The sequence below is a fragment of the Aythya ferina genome, assembly GCF_964211825.1.
Source record: "Aythya ferina genome assembly, chromosome: 3".
NCBI classification, from domain to species: domain Eukaryota; kingdom Metazoa; phylum Chordata; class Aves; order Anseriformes; family Anatidae; genus Aythya; species Aythya ferina.
The window spans coordinates 85,826,139-85,843,914 of NC_140298.1; the positions used below are offsets into that span (position 1 = coordinate 85,826,139).

General features: G+C 39.9%; 2 long non-coding RNA genes across 4 annotated transcripts in view; one reads left to right on the top strand and one right to left on the bottom strand.

Annotated features, from left to right (window-relative positions):
- LOC311434630 overlaps positions 1-17,776 on the top strand; it is a 69,998-nt gene that overhangs the window by 41,762 nt on the left and 10,460 nt on the right. The gene's annotated exons all lie outside the window — the stretch shown is intronic.
- Positions 1,168-14,188, bottom strand: LOC311435358. 3 transcript variants are annotated; one of them, XR_014692075.1, is made up of 6 exons: positions 13,630-14,188; positions 12,117-12,181; positions 6,931-7,481; positions 5,579-5,682; positions 4,108-4,208; positions 1,168-1,716 (listed from the first exon to the last, which is right to left on the bottom strand). It is a non-coding gene; the product is annotated as an uncharacterized lncRNA (long non-coding RNA). The 3 variants fall into 3 exon arrangements; XR_014692076.1 differs by lacking the exon at positions 12,117-12,181 and having other exon boundaries at positions 13,630-14,184; XR_014692077.1 differs by lacking the exons at positions 12,117-12,181; positions 13,630-14,188 and adding an exon at positions 13,513-13,625.

A 17,776-nucleotide genomic window follows, 5' to 3' on the forward strand; every position in this document is an offset into this window, starting at 1 on the left:
CCATCCTATTACAGGGTGGTATTGCGGTATTACAGTGATCTCCATGTTGCATCAGTTGCTCTTCTTCATTCTCCCCTGAAGGCTGGAAGAGTCGGTGGAATTTTGGAAAGCCCAGAGACATTCAAAGCAAACAACAGCAGCAGCTATGGCATGAAAAGTGCACTCTGGAGCAAGGAATAGCAACAAAATAAGTAGAGTGCTTATGCAAGCTTAGCAAAACTCTTGCAGAGAGCTAGCAATGACACTTGAGAGGCCTTTACTTGAGAGTAAACTTATGTCAGTGGAATGCCAAGGGGGAGATAAATGAGTGACACCGTACACATTGAGGCCAATCTGCTTTACAGAATGTTTAAACTCCAGGGTAGTTTAAGCAACTTGGAATAAAACTTGTTTTGTTCTCTGAAGAAATTACACAGAAAAAGCAAGAGAAAACAGTAAATACTCAAACCTGCTATTCTTTTCACAGTCCACATAGTTTCATTTTTTCGTCATTGGTACATCTGTTAAGTGGAAGGACACCTCACATGGACATAGGTATGAGCAAAAGGGGCCATTCACAGGATGGGTTCAACGGGGGGGGGAGGTATAGGGGTCCTCTGAGGGGCAGAGCTCTGCTGTGACTCTGAGCTGAAGGAATACAATTGGCTGAAAAAAAGTCATTTTGACAGGAAAAAATAGCATCTTGAAATAAATTGTATCCTCAGTGCAGCCCAGGAAAAGAGAAAAAAATGATCAGCGGGAAAAGACATGCTTTTATAGAATAAGAAAGAACTAAAAACATTCAAAATAAGTAAATTTTCATCACCAGGAATTATGCAGTCACTGAACTTACTGACAGCTCCTGTTTCTGGTTATATAACTAAATGACCCTGTAAAGGACTTTCCTGCTCTGATTTTCTATTAATCTATGATAGAAAGATAGCAGTAACTAGCAAGGCTAGTTCTAAGGATTTTGAAATTTGTTTGACTTTCAATCAACTTAAAAGGGCTTCAGTCAAGTCCTTTTGTTCTGAATTTTGAGATAATAAGTCATTTAAATGATAGAAGCCTGAAAACAACAGCAGGGAGATATGTTCTTGATGAGTTGTATTCATGGCAACACCTTCCTAAAAACTGAATTAATGTATACCAATTGTTATTAATGCAATCTCTCATAAAACAGAATTATTTAATTGGCTAACAAGAATACATTTATTAGATCTAATTGAGACAATGGTAGAACTGTTCACAGTGACATTTTAATCTATGATAAAACACAGAGACTTAATTTTATGTGTATTTGGGGCTGAACCAGAGTCACAGAATTACATGAACAGAAGGCATAAAATCTAACATACAATTATTTATTAAATTTGTCCATAGCAAGACATAGAAAACACTATCACAGATTATGTCAGATCACAATAATAGTTATATTGCAAGTGATGTAGTATAGCTGAAAGAAATACTGGGCAATGAAGACAGTTTTGCATCAGGTTAAAGTATACTTTACTAGCCTGTTGAATGTGTGTTTTACAGGAAACCCAGGAAGCACAATTTTATGCTAGTCTCAGACAACTAAATAACAAACTATATTCCAGCCAAATTCAAAATCAGTCAGTGTCTGGCTTAGTAAAGGTATGATCCAAAGAGTTCTAAAAGTCAGCGCAGTTGTTCCTTGCAACAGTGTGGACCAGAGTCTGGATTTCCTCATGGGAGCAGGAGTATAGGAGATTTCTGTAATGGGAGAAATATTGTATCATTCATCAGACAATCTGAAGTACTGAATCTGAAAATAAATAAATAAATAAATAAATAAATAAAACATAATCATAATTAATAATAATAATAATAATAATAATAATAATAATAATAATAATAATAATAATAATAATACTTTATCGCTTGAAGAAACGATGTATGTAAGAGTACATGCATGTTATCCTGGTTTTGGGTGAGACAATTTTCTTCATAGTGGCTGGTATGTGCCTGTGTTTTGGACTTAGGAGAAAAATACTCTTGATAGCACACTAATATATTTAGTTGTTGCAGGGCAGTGCTTTCACAGAGCCAAGGCCTTTTCTGCTCCTCATGTTGCCCTGCCAGCGAGGAGGCTGGGGGTGCACCAGAAGCTGGGAGTGGACACAGCCAGGCCAGCTGGCCCTGGCTGGCCAAAGGGATGCCCACACCTGGTGGTGTTGTGCTGAACAATAAGACCTGGGGGAATTCACTGAGGGGGGCTGTTGGGCCAGTGGGCTGTGTATTGGTCAATAGGTAGTGAGTAATCACACTGTGCATCACTTGTTTTTTATATAATTAATTTTCCTTCCTTCTCTGTCCTATTAAACTATATTTATCTCAATCTGTAAGGTTTTTGTTTTGTTTGTTTGTTTGTTTTTGTACTGTGGATGAGTGAGGAAATGGCTGTGTGCTTCTTGGCTGCCCACTGGGGCACAACACATGTGCACATATGTACATGCAAAAAATATGTTCCATGGACACCTCTTTGCAGATCTGTTGTCTTCCAGATTATTTGCTTGAAGATCACTGGCATTGTTGCAAGATCATACTCTCGCTTAACAAATCCACCATCTAATAGTTACAGCTTCTCTAATTTGTGAGCTTATATTATTTAGAAAAACTCAAATACTGTATTGTATATGATATTAGAAAATTGTAACATTTGGCTTACTGAAGTGTAATATTACTTTGTCTCCGTCCAAGGTATTAAAAAAGAATGTAGAACTTGAGGATTTGCATATTTTCTGGAAAAGTCACATCTCTCCTAGACATTACAGATCTATGTCTGGAATATTACTTTCAGATATTTAAGAGAAGGAGCAATCTATATTATGAAGCTTTGCATTATTTTTTCTTCTGTGACGTCTTTTTTTTTTTTTTTTTTTCTTGTTGTCTCCATGGTACTTTTTCTAATGCCAAAATTGTTCAGAGCATTTTCTAAGGGCTTTATATTTAAGCATTATAAAATGCTTTTATAGATGGGTGGCAACCTGGATTCTTTCTTTTCTTCTCATGTATTATCACCAGTAATGAAGACTGTGTTGACCAAATTCCATTTCTGGGCACCTCTCAGCCATCCTCTCTTGTGCTTAAGTAGCTGCATCTTACACAATTGACTCTTCTGTTCATAGTAAACAGCAAAGAGAAGAATTCAACTCTCTCTCATGTTTGAGTTGACTCTGAATATGGCTTGAGGAACTGCTATGTATATAGGTACTATAGCAACTCTGCCTTCCTTGTGTCCTTTGTTAATGTTGAAACACACAGCAGATTTTTGTCTCTGCAAAACTCTTCCAAAAGCATTATGCATATTCCAAGGCTGAAGACTGTTGAACATAACACTCTGATAAATAGGTGTTAATAGTTCCCAGTCAACCTTCAGTGCTTACAGTAAATACTGTAAATTGTAAAAAGCATTTAAATGGAATCTTTTAATTCACTGTGAATGCTATGGAAGACTGTCGATAAATTTAAATAAAAGCTATTATACAGTAAACCTACTGATGTTTCCCACACAGAGTCTCTAGTTTGTTGCTGTGATACATGTTCAAATGCAAAAGTTTCAGCATTTATCCTTCAATATCTAGGACACGTATGTAAATGCATTCTTCTCTTGTCTTCTCTCAGAGAAAATGTCTCAGTGTTTATAACCCAATATAAAAATATGTGTTCATTTTGTATCTTTTTGTCACTTTAAGTCCAGTCTTTTTAATGAGGATTTTACTTTCAAGGGGGAAAGACAACTGGAGTTTGTTAAACCAAAGCATGGTTTAACCATGCCCAGCTCTGGAAGAGAGGGCAGGTGTGGAGGAGAGGCCATGCCAGCTCAGAAGCAAAAGCCACACAGAAATGTTAATTCCTCAGATCCATCACAAATTTTATATTTGCAGCACATAAACCATGAAGTAGCACTGATGGGATGACAGTCTGGTATTTGTTAGATGCCCTTTATTATTCTGAAAGGAAATATACTAAGGGAGGATGCAAAAATATACACTTACAAAATATCACACAGACAGTAGGTCACAGTTTGCCCTGGAGTAATCTCATTAGTTTTCCTAGTGGAGAATTTGGTTCCCCAAATAGAAGAAAGGACACTAACCATACCTGTCTGCTTTCTGGAGATGAGAGAATCTCAGGCACTGACACTTCAAGTGGCACCATGCATGGAAAGCCACATCTTCCTAGCTTCCCAGCCCACGCTCCTTCTGTGAGGGTACACAGATAAGGTTTAATTTATTAATAATAATCTGTGAATGTACATGGATAAGGTTTAATTTATTAATGGCAATTGCCTAAAAATAGACATGTGCCAAACTTCTTCATCTGTAAAAAACAGAATGTGCCATGAGCAGGAGAAGGAAGGAAACAAATAATAAAAAAGAGAGGGCAAGAAACTGGGCACAAGGAGTAGCCAAGTTCAATGTTCCTAAAAGATCAGATTCTAAATTGAGAATGAAGAAAGGATCCAATTAGTGGATCAAAGAACAAAAAGTCTTGCAGTAAATTAAAGTGATGACAAAGAATAAAAAATGGCACTGGTGTTAATCATGTTTAGTTTTGTGAGATTCATAGAATCATAATTGTATGAAGCTGGACAGAGCTGTGCAAGAGAAAATGATTAGTGAAGTGGAATAGAACTTCAAATTCATGCAGGAACCATGGGATTGTACCCAGGGGCTAGTAAAACATACAAAAGAATGGGGTATCCTGCTGTTTTAATTTCCTTTATTGCATAGGTGCTGATCACAAGTGAATACCATTGACTTGTCCGTATCAAATCAATTAGAATTGCTTTACTAATCTTTTTCTCTCTAACCTCAGACTGCTTAACTTCATACTCAATAATAATTAACTGCTTCTACATCCTGACTTCCTCCTCCTGGCAAGGTCCAAGTTAAATCAACTGATGCACCACATTTGGCCTTAGAGTTGCAGAATTCAGCAAATTATAATCACAAATTAGATAAATATTACAATGGGATAAAAATGGTCATCCTAAGAAGGACAAAATTTTAGGAGACCAGAGATCTGGCATTGGCTGTGGCTTCTGTTCTGAAGCACAGTCAAATATGCAGCTTGAGATGAGACCTGTATGCGCTCCACTGGTAATAGCAGCCATCAATCTTTTGCAGAGTTGTCACACCATTAAAACAAGGGAGTATTACACAAGGTAGCATATCAAGACTCCTTAGAAACACTGGCAAAGAAGTTTAGGACAAACACATGACTATGAAATTGATTTTTAATTTCAAAGTCAGATGACTAAATACAACCTTGCTAAACAGGCCCAGATTGCCTAACGACCATTCAATTTCAAAGCAATGTTTCTAATTTCAAAACATCATGTTAAATGAATGTTGTTTCCATCAAGTTTTTCTCCTTCCACTGGACTTGTGAAACTATTTGTGACTTTCATTAATCTAAAATGGAATTAAGCCCTAATATATATATATACAATCATGTTTTTAAGCACACGGATGGATGACATAGGGGCTCCTCACTTTGGAATAACAGTTTTGCAAAAACAGCAGTGAATGCATCTAACTATTAATTTTCAACGTGATTTATTGCTTACCTGTACAGCTAGATGAGGAAACTCTGGTGATTCCCTGAGGATTCTCTGCTCTCTTTCCTGCATGGTCTAGTTTCTCTCTAACTCTTCATAAACCAGCTTTGGAACTGGTAAGAATAAACAATAAAATAAATAAACAAAAAGAAAGAAAGGAAAGAACTTTTCCCTTACCCATTTTCCCTTCTCCTATTTTTCCAATGAAGTTTAAGTTTTCAGTAGATGTGGAAAAGATGACTCTAAAATATACCAGCTACAGGCACAGATAAGGAACAAGAAAGACAGATTAAAATGAAGATGGGAACCAGGAAAATATCAGTCAGAAAAACCCATGCAGCTGCCTCAGAGTTATTGCTAAATGTGTTAAATCGACCAGGTTTGTTTCAAGCCAGTTCAGCAAATTCTGTTAGGGCAAACATTGGAGAGTTCTTCTCAAAGCCTGGAGATTTGAAGGCCCCATGTGAGCTATCAAGTGTACTAGAAAACAGTGTCAGCATGATTAAAGTTGCTGAATATGTATGAAGTGATTTTGGCTACTGCATTTCTCAGAGGGCCCAGAGAGGCTATGTCTTAGGTCCTCTGAGCCTGAGTGATGCTGAGCCCAGAGACATCTCTCCAGGAGGTCCCTGTCATCTTTGTACCCTTCACAAACAAGGATATCACAGGGCTGGTGTCCTTCTTTCTTCCCCAAGGTCTCAGTATTCCCTGTCCATTACAGCATGGATATGTAGGCTCACCCATAAATTCCCATCTGTCACCATGACAGTGATACATCCTGTCCTACCCCCCCGAGCACATTATCAATAAATATTTCTTCTAAACGAGCATAACCAATTCTACAAAGGGGGAAAATACTGCCTAAAGCAGCTGCTGCTGCCTCATTTACAACCATAAGACCCAGGCAGATGAAGGAGACACATGCTGCATCCTCCTGCATGTTGTGGCAGCAGAGCTGTCACATGGAGCTAGAGAGGAGAGCCAGATGTCCACTACTTACCTTTCTGCTTCATGCCGCAGACATCTGTTTCCACCTCCACGTGCAGTATTATTTGGTGTTTGTAAGCTGAGGTTAATCAGCCATCAACATGGCTAACTCAGATAAGACTATACAACAGGATGGTCATGTGCCAGTGGTTCTCCAGTGTGTCTGACTGGGACACCACTGAGTGAAGAAGGAAAGGTTTCCCTCAACACAGCCTTGGCAGACCTGTGCTGCACAGACTGTCCAAGCTCCTTTCTGTTGTTGAGTCACATGCATGTCTTTCACATAGGTCACAACTCATGGATGTAGTAACCAGCTACTCCGGCTGAGTGCTCAAGGAATGTGGATTTAGTTCAGACTGCAAAGAGCCTCTTACCTCTACTGCCATGAGTCTGTTTTTTTCTTTGTCAGAATAAGGCTGATGCTCCCTTCATGCAGAAACTGCTGACACGTCTAAGAAGAATCACTGCTGAGGAGCTAGCTGTAGCCTTCCAGTGCTTCAAGTTTGCTTTGTTCTGACAGGATCACTTGAAGGACTCTCAAAGCCCGCTCAGCTTCCCCCTTCCTGGGCATGGTGAACACCTGGACTGCAATAACCCAGGAGTTTCCTTCTCATCTCCTGCATGGCAATCACTTCTCTGGTCATAGTGAACACATTTGGCATAGACTGTCCAGGCATTTCCAGACCAAGGAAGTGAAAAACAATATTATGTTTCTGGCCTCTTGACTCTGTCAAAGTGATGTAAAGGAGTGAGGCTGGCAAAGGTAATTTTGGCTGCAGTCACTTTTATAAGCATCTTCATGCCATGCCCTTACAAAGCTGACTCCAGCACATTGGCTTGATAGATTGAAATAGCAATATGTCCTTACCAAAGGACAACCACAGACCCTTGAGTTAATCCAACATTTCTTGTCCTTGTCGCTCATCTGAAAAAAATGAATCAAAATTTACTTTATCGTATGGCTACTTTTTATCATATCTGTTTTGCTCCACACCATAACAAATGCATGACCCTTAAGACTTACAATGATAGCTGTGTGTACAAATACCTCTGTTGGTTAAAGCACTGACCTGTGCTTTTTTAATATTTATAGATTTAAATTTTTAATATGCAACAATTCTGCATTATTGAATAGATGACGTTCTGCATTTTAATGGTTATGGAGTAGGAATGGGTTCTTTGTAGTTAACATTACAATAAATTTTTCATTATTAAATATGAAGTTGCTACCTCTGATCTCCTCAAACAAAACCCACACAGACAACATGGTGCAATGGTGAAAAATTCTCTCAAGAAATATATGCTATATTTGTGGCAAATTTGCTTATGGAATTTGGATTTATGGTACATAAATTTTTGGAGTAGGACTGGGATGTAAATTCGGGCTTCCATAGGTTTACTCTGAAAGCAAGACCTTAAAGACTTTAGTAATGGATGCATTGTAACGAACTTGTATTTTAGAGGACAATATGGAATTTCGAGACCTCTTAGGTGTTACATAAAAATATGAGCCATTTGGCATAAGATGAGGTCAGCTCACTTCTTAGGAAATAATTAAGCATTTAGTCACAACAGTTACTGACAATTTTCTTCTACTCTGCCAGCTAAATATTCTACGAATATTGTCAAGGTCTGGTTTGTGTGTTTATGTGGCAATAACACCTTCACCATCAACAGTGTATCAACAGTGGAGAGTTTCTCTGGAATAATGAACCTGGTAGAGTTTCACCCTCAGGTGTATCAAGATCTCCACATTGTCAGTCAGGTGGGCTGTAATTGCATTAAGTACTGTGCTCTTCAAATAACAGCATGAGTCCAATGTATTTTCATTTAGGAAAGGATACTCCATGTGAATACCAGAATCACAATCTAGTCTAGTATAATTAATAAACGTTTTTCTTAGAATGTGTCTTAATGTCAGATTTGTACTGCGCAAAAATTAGTCATGACAAGGTTTTTGATCTCAAGAATATTAATAAGATTTGAATTAGGGTTATTTGGATAATTTTAGTAGTGCAATACTCAACTTGAACAAGCTGTTTCCCATATCAGCTTTCTTTTAAGTTTATTTTTATTTGTATCTTTCAAGTATTGTAGTGGGTTTATGTGGCAAAGTTTCGGTAGCAGGGGGTCATAGGGATGGCTTCTGTGAGAAGAATCTAGAAGCTGCCCCATGTTTGGTAAGGACCCCACTGCTGACCAGAGCTGAGCCAATAAGTGATGTTGTTTGCGCCTCTGTGAGAGCATATTTAAGACAGAAAAAAAAAAAAAAAAAAAAAGCTGCATCACACACAGAAGCTGGGAGAGTAAGAGGAGTGAGGAACAGCCTTGCAGGCACCAAGGTCAATGAAGAAGGAGGAGGAGAGGTGCTCCAGGCGCCGGAGCAGAAGTCCCCTGCAGCCTGTGATGAGGACCATGGTGAAGCAGGATGTCCCCCTGCAGCCCATGGAGTACCACGGTGGAGCAGGGTTCCACGCTGCAGCCCATGGAGGAGCCCCCAGTGGAGCAGGTGGACACAGATGGAGGCTGCAGTCTGTGGAAGATCCCTGCTCGAACAGATTCCAGGCCGGACCTGCAGCCCGTGGAGAGAAGACCATGCAGGAGCAGGTGACCTGGCCTGTGGGGGATCCAGGTTGGAGCAGTTTGCTCCTGAGGGATGGGCCCTGTGGTACAGACCCATATCTGGAGCAGTTCTGGAAGAGCTGCTGCCTGTGGGAAGCCCACGTCAGATCAGTTCACCAAGGACTGCATCCCGTGGGTGGGACCCCACAGCACAGGGGATGAGAGTGACTGAGGAGCAGCAGAGAAGAAGTGCTGTAGACTGACCATAACCCCCATTGCCCTGTTCTCCTGCACCACTCGGGGGAGGAGATGGAAGAGGGTGAATGGGGGGGGAAGGTGCTTTTGGTTTCTTTCCTTTGTTTCTCACTTTTCTAGCTTGTTAGTAATTAGCAATAAATCTTACTATCTCCCTATGCCGAGTCTGTTTTGCCCATCACAATAATTACTGTGTGATCTCCCTGTCCTTATATCGACCCTTGAGCCCTTTTCATTGTATTTTCTCCCTGTTCGTCTTTGAGGAGGGGGAGTGAGAGAGTGGTTGTGGTGGAGCTTGGCCACCCACCATCACAAGTACAAAGTGATGTAAAATCATCACAAGTACAAAGAAGTCCATCTCACCTTATATTATTTTTAGAATATTGTCATTCTGGTGAGCCAAGGATTCAGCTGGTGTATTTGCCACCATATTTCTTTATTTCATAAGAATGAAATACTTCTTTATATTCATATTTTTATTTGTAATTCTTTATATGTATATTTTTATTTTATACATCATGGCTCTATATATCTGCAATGAATGTAAAGAAATATATAATTATTGCAATTTGTGTGGAAGAGTTAGTGTTGCTTTGAAAGCCAGTCACCCTAATTGAAGAAAATTGGTCACATGTATAATTATGAGATATAACTTAATATTCAGAATGGTCAATAATTTAAAACTGTACGTTCTGAATTTAGATCATGTACTATCACAGAAGGTGCGACTTCTCCAGTTTTAGAGAAGTGTTTACCTGGAATTTGGAAACAAGGCAAACCAAATAGTTTCATTATCAGTCCTGTTGTGTATCTACATCCCAGTGACAGTCAGATGAATGTACTTGCACACAACGGTTGAGACAGCTAATAAACTTTTCATGGCACTCGATGAAAGGGATTGTATTATCTTAGATTCCTCCCTGATGTTATTCTCATGTTGACTTCACTGAAGGCAATGTTTGCCAGTAGACAATTGAAAAATTAAATGGGTTTATAAAGCAAAACAACAAATTTAACACAGTTATGGTATACTTAAAGCAATTATAATTATTAATGAAATATTTAGGATGCAGTGTTTCCTTTTAAGGAAACTCTGATTTCACAGCCCCTGAAATCTGACAGTCTGTGAAGCTCAATTTCACTACATTTTTAATTTACTTGCAAGTAAATATTTTATTTTTCCCTTTAAGCATGAGTTAATCTAATAATCTAATCAGAGATTAGAGCTTTCTCTATATATGAAATTTATGCCATTTTACAGAAAGAAAAAAAAAGTGTACAAAAATGCAGCCACTGTTACATTTCATATCTACATAAAATAGCAAGACTCCCATTTTCATTATACAGTGCTATAAAACAAATACCAGGCCATAACATTGTTTTCTTGAATCTTCAGAAATGCAAACTGGCAAGCTTGCCTGGGGTGTGATTAACAGCTTCTCAGCTGGGGGTAGTTACAAATGAAATTATTTCTTTCATAATTAACCTTTGATGACATCAGTAATTCCCACATCTAGGACACAACAGTGCCTGGTAATGGGCACAGAGGAGGAGCACGCACTGACTCACACTGCAAGCAGGCACACTGAAACAGACTTTCAGATAGCTTTTGCTTCCATGTCAACTGCTAAGCAAATGCCAAGCTTTCAGTAGCACTCAGAAACTTGTGGCTCCCACAGTGAGGCTATGAGGAGATTTTCAGAAATATGCAGGCACTGCTCTTCTGAAAAATCTACTTATTGCTTTAGGTGCTGGAGACAGCTGCAATCTCCTAATGAGCTGCCCCTTACAGACTTTCCTCAGCCTTACAGAACAGTGGCTCGAAGGCACTGCCTTGCTCTGCCATTCCTCTGCCATTATTTTCACTTACCCCTTCCCTCACAAACCTTCAGTGCCTGCATTTTACTGCTGTCACAGCTCCTTCCTCTTTCAGAGATAAGTATGGACTATTTTGTTTTGTGCCTGCCTAGCAGAGTGGCGTTTGAGCATCCTGCTTGAATCCTCTGGGCACTGCTCCAATAAAAGTAACGTCTGTTTGCAAATTACCCCAGCGCTAGGAGACAATGATATATGACCTTTCACAATATTGGGCGAGGTATTGATCAGAGCCATTGATCCCATTTTTGAGTGACTGTCTCACCCGGGAAGACAAGTGAAATAAAAAGTCTGATGGTGTCTGCAAAAGCCTGTGCCTGATCAGAAACTTCAAAAGCTTTTTTATTTTTTTGCTGACCTTTCAGCCTGAACAGTGTTAACAGATATCATATAATTGTTTACCTGTTTTTTAGAAGAGCCTTCTTCTATGAAAATAACTCCTTGTTGTTGTTGTCTGATTTTTGAATAGACAAGAGACAAATGGATATTACACAACACTTTACTTGTGTGCACAACCCTCGGTTACAGGACCACTGCTCCCTCAGGTAGGAACACTTTGCAGATGAGACACAGGACCTGTGAGAACATTTGCTAGGTCCACACATTACATATATGCTTTCCTGTTTTGGGAGAAGCTTTTCTAGTTTTAAAACGAGTAACTGCCTAGAAGAAAAAACTATTATTTCTTTCTGTTACTTTATGGGGACATCATTACTGGCTTGTTCTATCTTAAACCAGACAGCTAAGACTGGCTCCCAAACAGCAAGTGATAAAAAACATATCACCTCACAAGTCCACTTATAATACTTTCAGACTCACAATTGTAACATATGATATTATCTGAAAATAAAAGCAAGCTCTTACGTACCCACAGCTGGTTAGGTGAGGCTATGCAGTGGCAGCCCATTTCTGAAGGAGCACGTAGGCAAATTTCTGCTGATGACATACAGACAGTATGAATAATGGATTTAGCATGCATACATGCTAAAGTGGGGTAGTGAAGATGCTGGCCTTGGCAACTGAATTCATGTTGAAATGGAAAAATAGCTCTATTACATTCTTAGATCTGTGATGCCAAACAGATATCCAGTATCACTTGGGAAGGGAGATTTGTGTCAGAATGGCTTTGAGCAGAGCATCTTATGTTTTTGGGAGGATACAACAGAGTTTAAATAGAAATTTTCAGATGGAAAGCATATCAGCTTAGGAGATTGCTGAAATTTAAGTACCAGTTCTGCATAAAATGTGAATGTTGAGAAAATGTTTTCAAACTGAAGCAGAATGAACCACAAAATACTGATTCTGTGCAAGAGTTTTGCAGTGCAGATGCTCAATTGTCCCAGTACGTCCATCTCCCAAAAGATATTCTGTTTTTACTCTCATCCCTAGTGTTTAGTGACACTTGCTATATTGCTTATGAGACATGCTGTGCAGCATTTTTCCATCAACAAATCAAAATATAACACTTTTTTTTTTTTTTTTTTTTTTTTTCCCCATAGAAAATTCATTTGCATATAGTATAAGAAATCTTTCTTTGTTAAGGTCAGCAACCTTACAGTCAGCCTTTGTAAAACACTTCTCCTAGCCTTCCTGGATAAAGCTGCATCTCTGTGATTCATTGCTCCCACTGCCAACACCTCAGACTGCAAAGCATTGCTGAGGCTACCTGAGGCAATACAGTCCTGTCCTTGTGCCCAGTCCCCTCTAACCTCATCCTTAGGCTCCTTGCTCAGGATTATTCTTGATTAGCTGATAACAACTGATAAATGAAAGCATTTTAAGGGCTGAGGCACACCTCACTGGAATGCTACTATCTTTATAATTTGCCACCTTCACACGAAAACCAAACAAGCCTCCCACTCCAGTCCTGTCACTCGAACTTTCAAGTGTCTGGAAATAAGCCACTAAGAAGCCCAGCCAGCTCCATGTAGAATTGGCATAACCTATATATGCTTTCCTCTCCTGCTATTGCCCCCTAATGCCTGACAGAATAGGCACAACAGAAGCAATCAGCAACTTAAATCAAGTTTCTCTGGTTTAGTAAATGTTTAAATTTTTACTTATCACCTAGTTACCAAAACATTAAACAGTGTTTTGGGACTCCTTTGTCCATGAAGTCCCTGATTTCTAGCCATAGGAATAATAATGAAAAATAAATATATAAAAAGTGGTGCAAAGCACATTTCAGCTGAGCATTCCCCACCAGGATACCTCCCAGGTTTCTTAATTCAGAGCTCTGGCTGCAAAGCGAAGCCTGGACTCACCCATCCTTCCACTTGCAATGCTTGAAGAGCATCAGCCCATGCAACCTAGGGACTGTTTAAAAACTGAGCACACTGGCAACACATCCTCCGCAGGAGCAACTGCAGGCTTGCACTCACCTCTGTGGAAGAAGGAAGGAGGTTTCCTGCATCGGCATCTCCACAGTCAATGAACTCTTCCAGTCACCTCTCACATCACTTGTCAGGGAAATATGCTGGCACCAAACACACGAAAATGAAAGCAAAAGCCTTTCCCTGCCGGACCAATCAAGCCTGACAATTGTCTTGCGGTGGATGCCAGAAAGATTCTGAATATTTTGGCAGAAACGCAGGCTTTTTCTAGGTGAGAATCTGCCTACATAGGATTTATGCAAACATTTCCTCACTGGGTCTGTAGCCACCCCTTCGCAGCTAAGCAGTTTAGCATTATCTCCAGTTCTTTACATAGTTCTGAGTTTAAAATACTACCACCACCTAAAATAAGAGGAGTTTCAATTACAGTGCTCTCTGAAATGAAAGAGGTGGAAGCCAGTTTGACAATTTAAGCTGATAGCTGAGATCCTGCCTCGCTAAGCATTTTTGGCACTTGGCCTAGGGAGGAAGTAAAGAGAGGGAGGGAAGGGACAAACAGAAAGAAGGAATAAAGGAGGGTGAGAGTGATCCAGTCCACCTAATTTAACGCCATATATTGCCTATAAAGGAAATTTTATAGTCAGTGACAAGAGAAATGTGTTTTTCAAATGCTGCAGAGGGTATTCTCATCCACCAAACAGTAGCATGTCTGTCCCTTCACCGACAGTGGAGGGGTCTCGGGTGTTCTCAGGGAATGATGAAACTCACGGAAATGCATTGCCTCTTCTCCTCTGAGAGTGGAAAGCATCAGGTACTTTCACTCACTTGAAGTACGGTCTACCTAATGCATTTCTGAGAACAGGCACCTGCTGGAGCAGATGATACTGTTGAGGGCTCAAAAATTTGCTTAAGTGATGGGAGGAAGAAATTGGCCCTAAACCTCAGTCACAAGAGTGTACTGGAGGGGACACAGATTTACACCTGCTTGGAACAACCACATCAAAAACTGAATTGTTAGCAGGGTAAATTATTCAAAACAACCAGTCTGCGGGTCTGGTTTGCAGGTTTGAAATTGTGGGTATTGGCATTTGCCAACAGGGCAGAACAGCATCGGTGGGTACCAAGCTGCAGCCCCAAGCTCCCAGCTGAAGCAGCAATGCTGCTGCCACACAGGGAGCAGAGAGCTGGTTGTGCAACTGGTACAGCTGCTCTGAGACAGAATGTGGTCAAAGGGCTTATGTCTAACATGAAAGAAACAATCGAGCCTGCAGGTCGGAAATGTAATGAAGGACAGTATTTGCTGAGCCAGAAGTGACCGCCTTGGATGGTGGCCAATATAAAGGGTGGCTCATAAGCCCACATGCAGGCACAGTAAAAGCCAGGTAGGAAATAAGTATTTCTGAATCTGCACCTGAACTGAAAGCACCAGCGTGTGAGAACTGATATGATACCCAGGCAGATATACAATATGCCTAAACAAAGCATTCCCAAGCACTGTGCAAGCACAAGATCAGACATGCAGGAGAACAACATGATCGTCTGCAAACCATCTCCTGTGAGCAAAGGTACAAATTACTGAACTAGATACTGGAGAGTACTGACATGAGAAGTCCAAAACAAAACATCTCAGTCTACAGCAGGAGCTCTCAGACTGAAAGAAGCTTTCTGCTGCAGGGCAGCATGCAGAGGTGTGGAGTGCTCAGAAAGATGCTCAGGCATGAAACTCATGGGCATTGCTGGGCTGCCTAGGCATCACATGAATGGAGCTGAAGCAAGAACATTACAAAAGTCTGAGATAAATGGAAGTATATGAAAGCCAGAAAACGTCAAATTGGCATTTAGCTCATGGTTGCATCAAATCTAGCATGGTTGCACCAAGTCTTTTCTACATTGTAGAAAATCCAGAGTGCCAGGCAGCATTACTGTTCAGAAGAAGGAAGTTTGCTTTATCGTACTGGATATGTCAAGCTTTCCCCTCAGTGCCAACAACCCAATAGAATCAAATAGGAAAGCAGCAAAATATTCCCAGGCAAGACCATATTTGTAAATGCATCAAGCAGTGTTTGTCTGAAGCTAAATGAAACATTTTGCCATGGAATCCAAACTGGCCAATATAAAGAACTATTAATAACTGCAAAACATGTCATTTAGAAAGCCAAATAAAAATCCCTTCTGGATTATACTGTCAAGACCAACATATTCAGGGCCAATGCAGCAAACAGGATTCATTTGCAACTGATCCGCAGGATGAAGGGGAGGGGCAGAACGTAGCAATGGTTCCAAATTTATTATCCTCTGTTGACATAGACTTTTCAATTCCAATAAGTGAGAATTAGAGGCAGAACAGAAGGTGCTGAAGCTCCTTTGGCCAAGCGGTAAAGATTGCCAAGCACCAGCTGTGAGCTGATCTTCCAGTCCTTTGAGCAAACGGTCACAGACAACTCAGCAGGCTGCCCTGGTATTCAGGGCTGTCTCTGTGATGATGTGGTGATGCGTCTCTTCTAGAAAAAAAGTGGCTCCGAAGCCACCAGTCTGTGGGAGGAATGATCATATGTAATCTCTAGCAAAAGAGGTTTTGCTTGTCAGATCTCGTGTATTCAGACAAGGTATGCAGTAACATAGGGAGAATATATTTCAAACCCTCTGATTTCTCCAGTAAAGCCCAGGTTTCCCACCCCATCAGATGTGCTGCAGTTTCTGTGCATGCAGTGTAATTGTGCTTTATTGGTAGAAACACCATGGACAAAGGCTTGATTCTTACTCAATAGCCACTGCTATCTCTCCTTGCTCTTTTCCCTCACATTTCTTGAGGGTTAAGATCCTGGAAAATATCTATTTATCCAGTGTGTGCTGCTTAAAAAAGAAATCTACGTGCATATTATATACCATGCACATCAATGCTGTGACAATAAATAAATAAATAAACAAACAAACAACCTTCAAAATGTAAACTGGATGAAGACAAGCTGTGCACAGAAATGTGCTGTGCTAGTGCAGGCCTCGGTGCCTCTAAGGGCTGGAGTAAGCTACAGAATTAGCAGTGATTTCCCTCTCTCTGTCATTACTGTCTTTTCCAGTAATTTCTTTTTATTTTTTTTCTTTTCTATTTTTTAAGAAGAATTTGGCCCTGATCACCTTCCCTTGTTTTTATAAATGCATGTCTTCAAATTCTGTGTAAGCAAGCTATCTGTGAACCATGCAGAAGACAGTTGATAACTTCTGTATTGTTACTGTAATTTGAATCACTGTAGACCAGTAATTTAATATTTTAATGTCATCCTCTACACACCTATAATCAGCAAATGCGCATTTAGAAATAAAAATTGTTTCAAAGTGCCGCCAACTGTTGTTTTTGCAAACTGCAATTCAAAGCATACATTTTTGAAATGCCTCTACTGAATGTTATCACATTTTGTGGTGTAGAACACAACTTACATGAACATGATCCTTTTCCCAAGGCAGACAAGCAGCATATCCCATTATAATATCCCTCTGGCTAGGTTTCAGAGGCAACAAGCATAACATGCTTTACCAGGCACACCTTTCCTGTTGTTTCTTGAATACTTTTTTTTTTTTTTTTTCAGATTTGCATGTTTTAATAACAAGCCAATTTTTAAAACTTTTGATAAACCTCCAAAATAATCTGAGAGATCCAAGCACTGAAAGTTTTATTTGCTTTTTAAATATATCTCCTGTTAATGATGTGTGAATTCCTAAGCATTAAGTATGTGCCAAAACCACCATGCTCCAGTGCTCAGCTTTCACCTCCTCCAGACTTTAATTTTCACTCTTCTCTAACTTTGCTTTCCTTGGTTCTCTCACCCCCCTGCGTTTTGATTTCTCCTGAATCAAGCTGGACTCCCTACAAGAAGAAACTCTTCTATGATACATTGACATTGAGCAAAGAAACGGGTTGCCTGTTCATGCCATGAGCAGATAAATACTCCCAGAAGTTTGTTGGTCTGTACTGCCTGCTAGTAGTGCGGTGTGAGACTCTTCCAGGAGCCTGAATAGTTACAGCTCCTGGTGAGCTGATCTCCATAAATAGCAGCTCTAAATCAATTCTGTTTGCTTGCTGTGATCATATGAAATGCATCAACTGTTGAATAAATCAATGTGACCCCAAAGATTCCTTGGCCTAACATCTTATTATTTTGTGGCTACCAGCTGATTAGGCATTTAAATAATGTTCCGG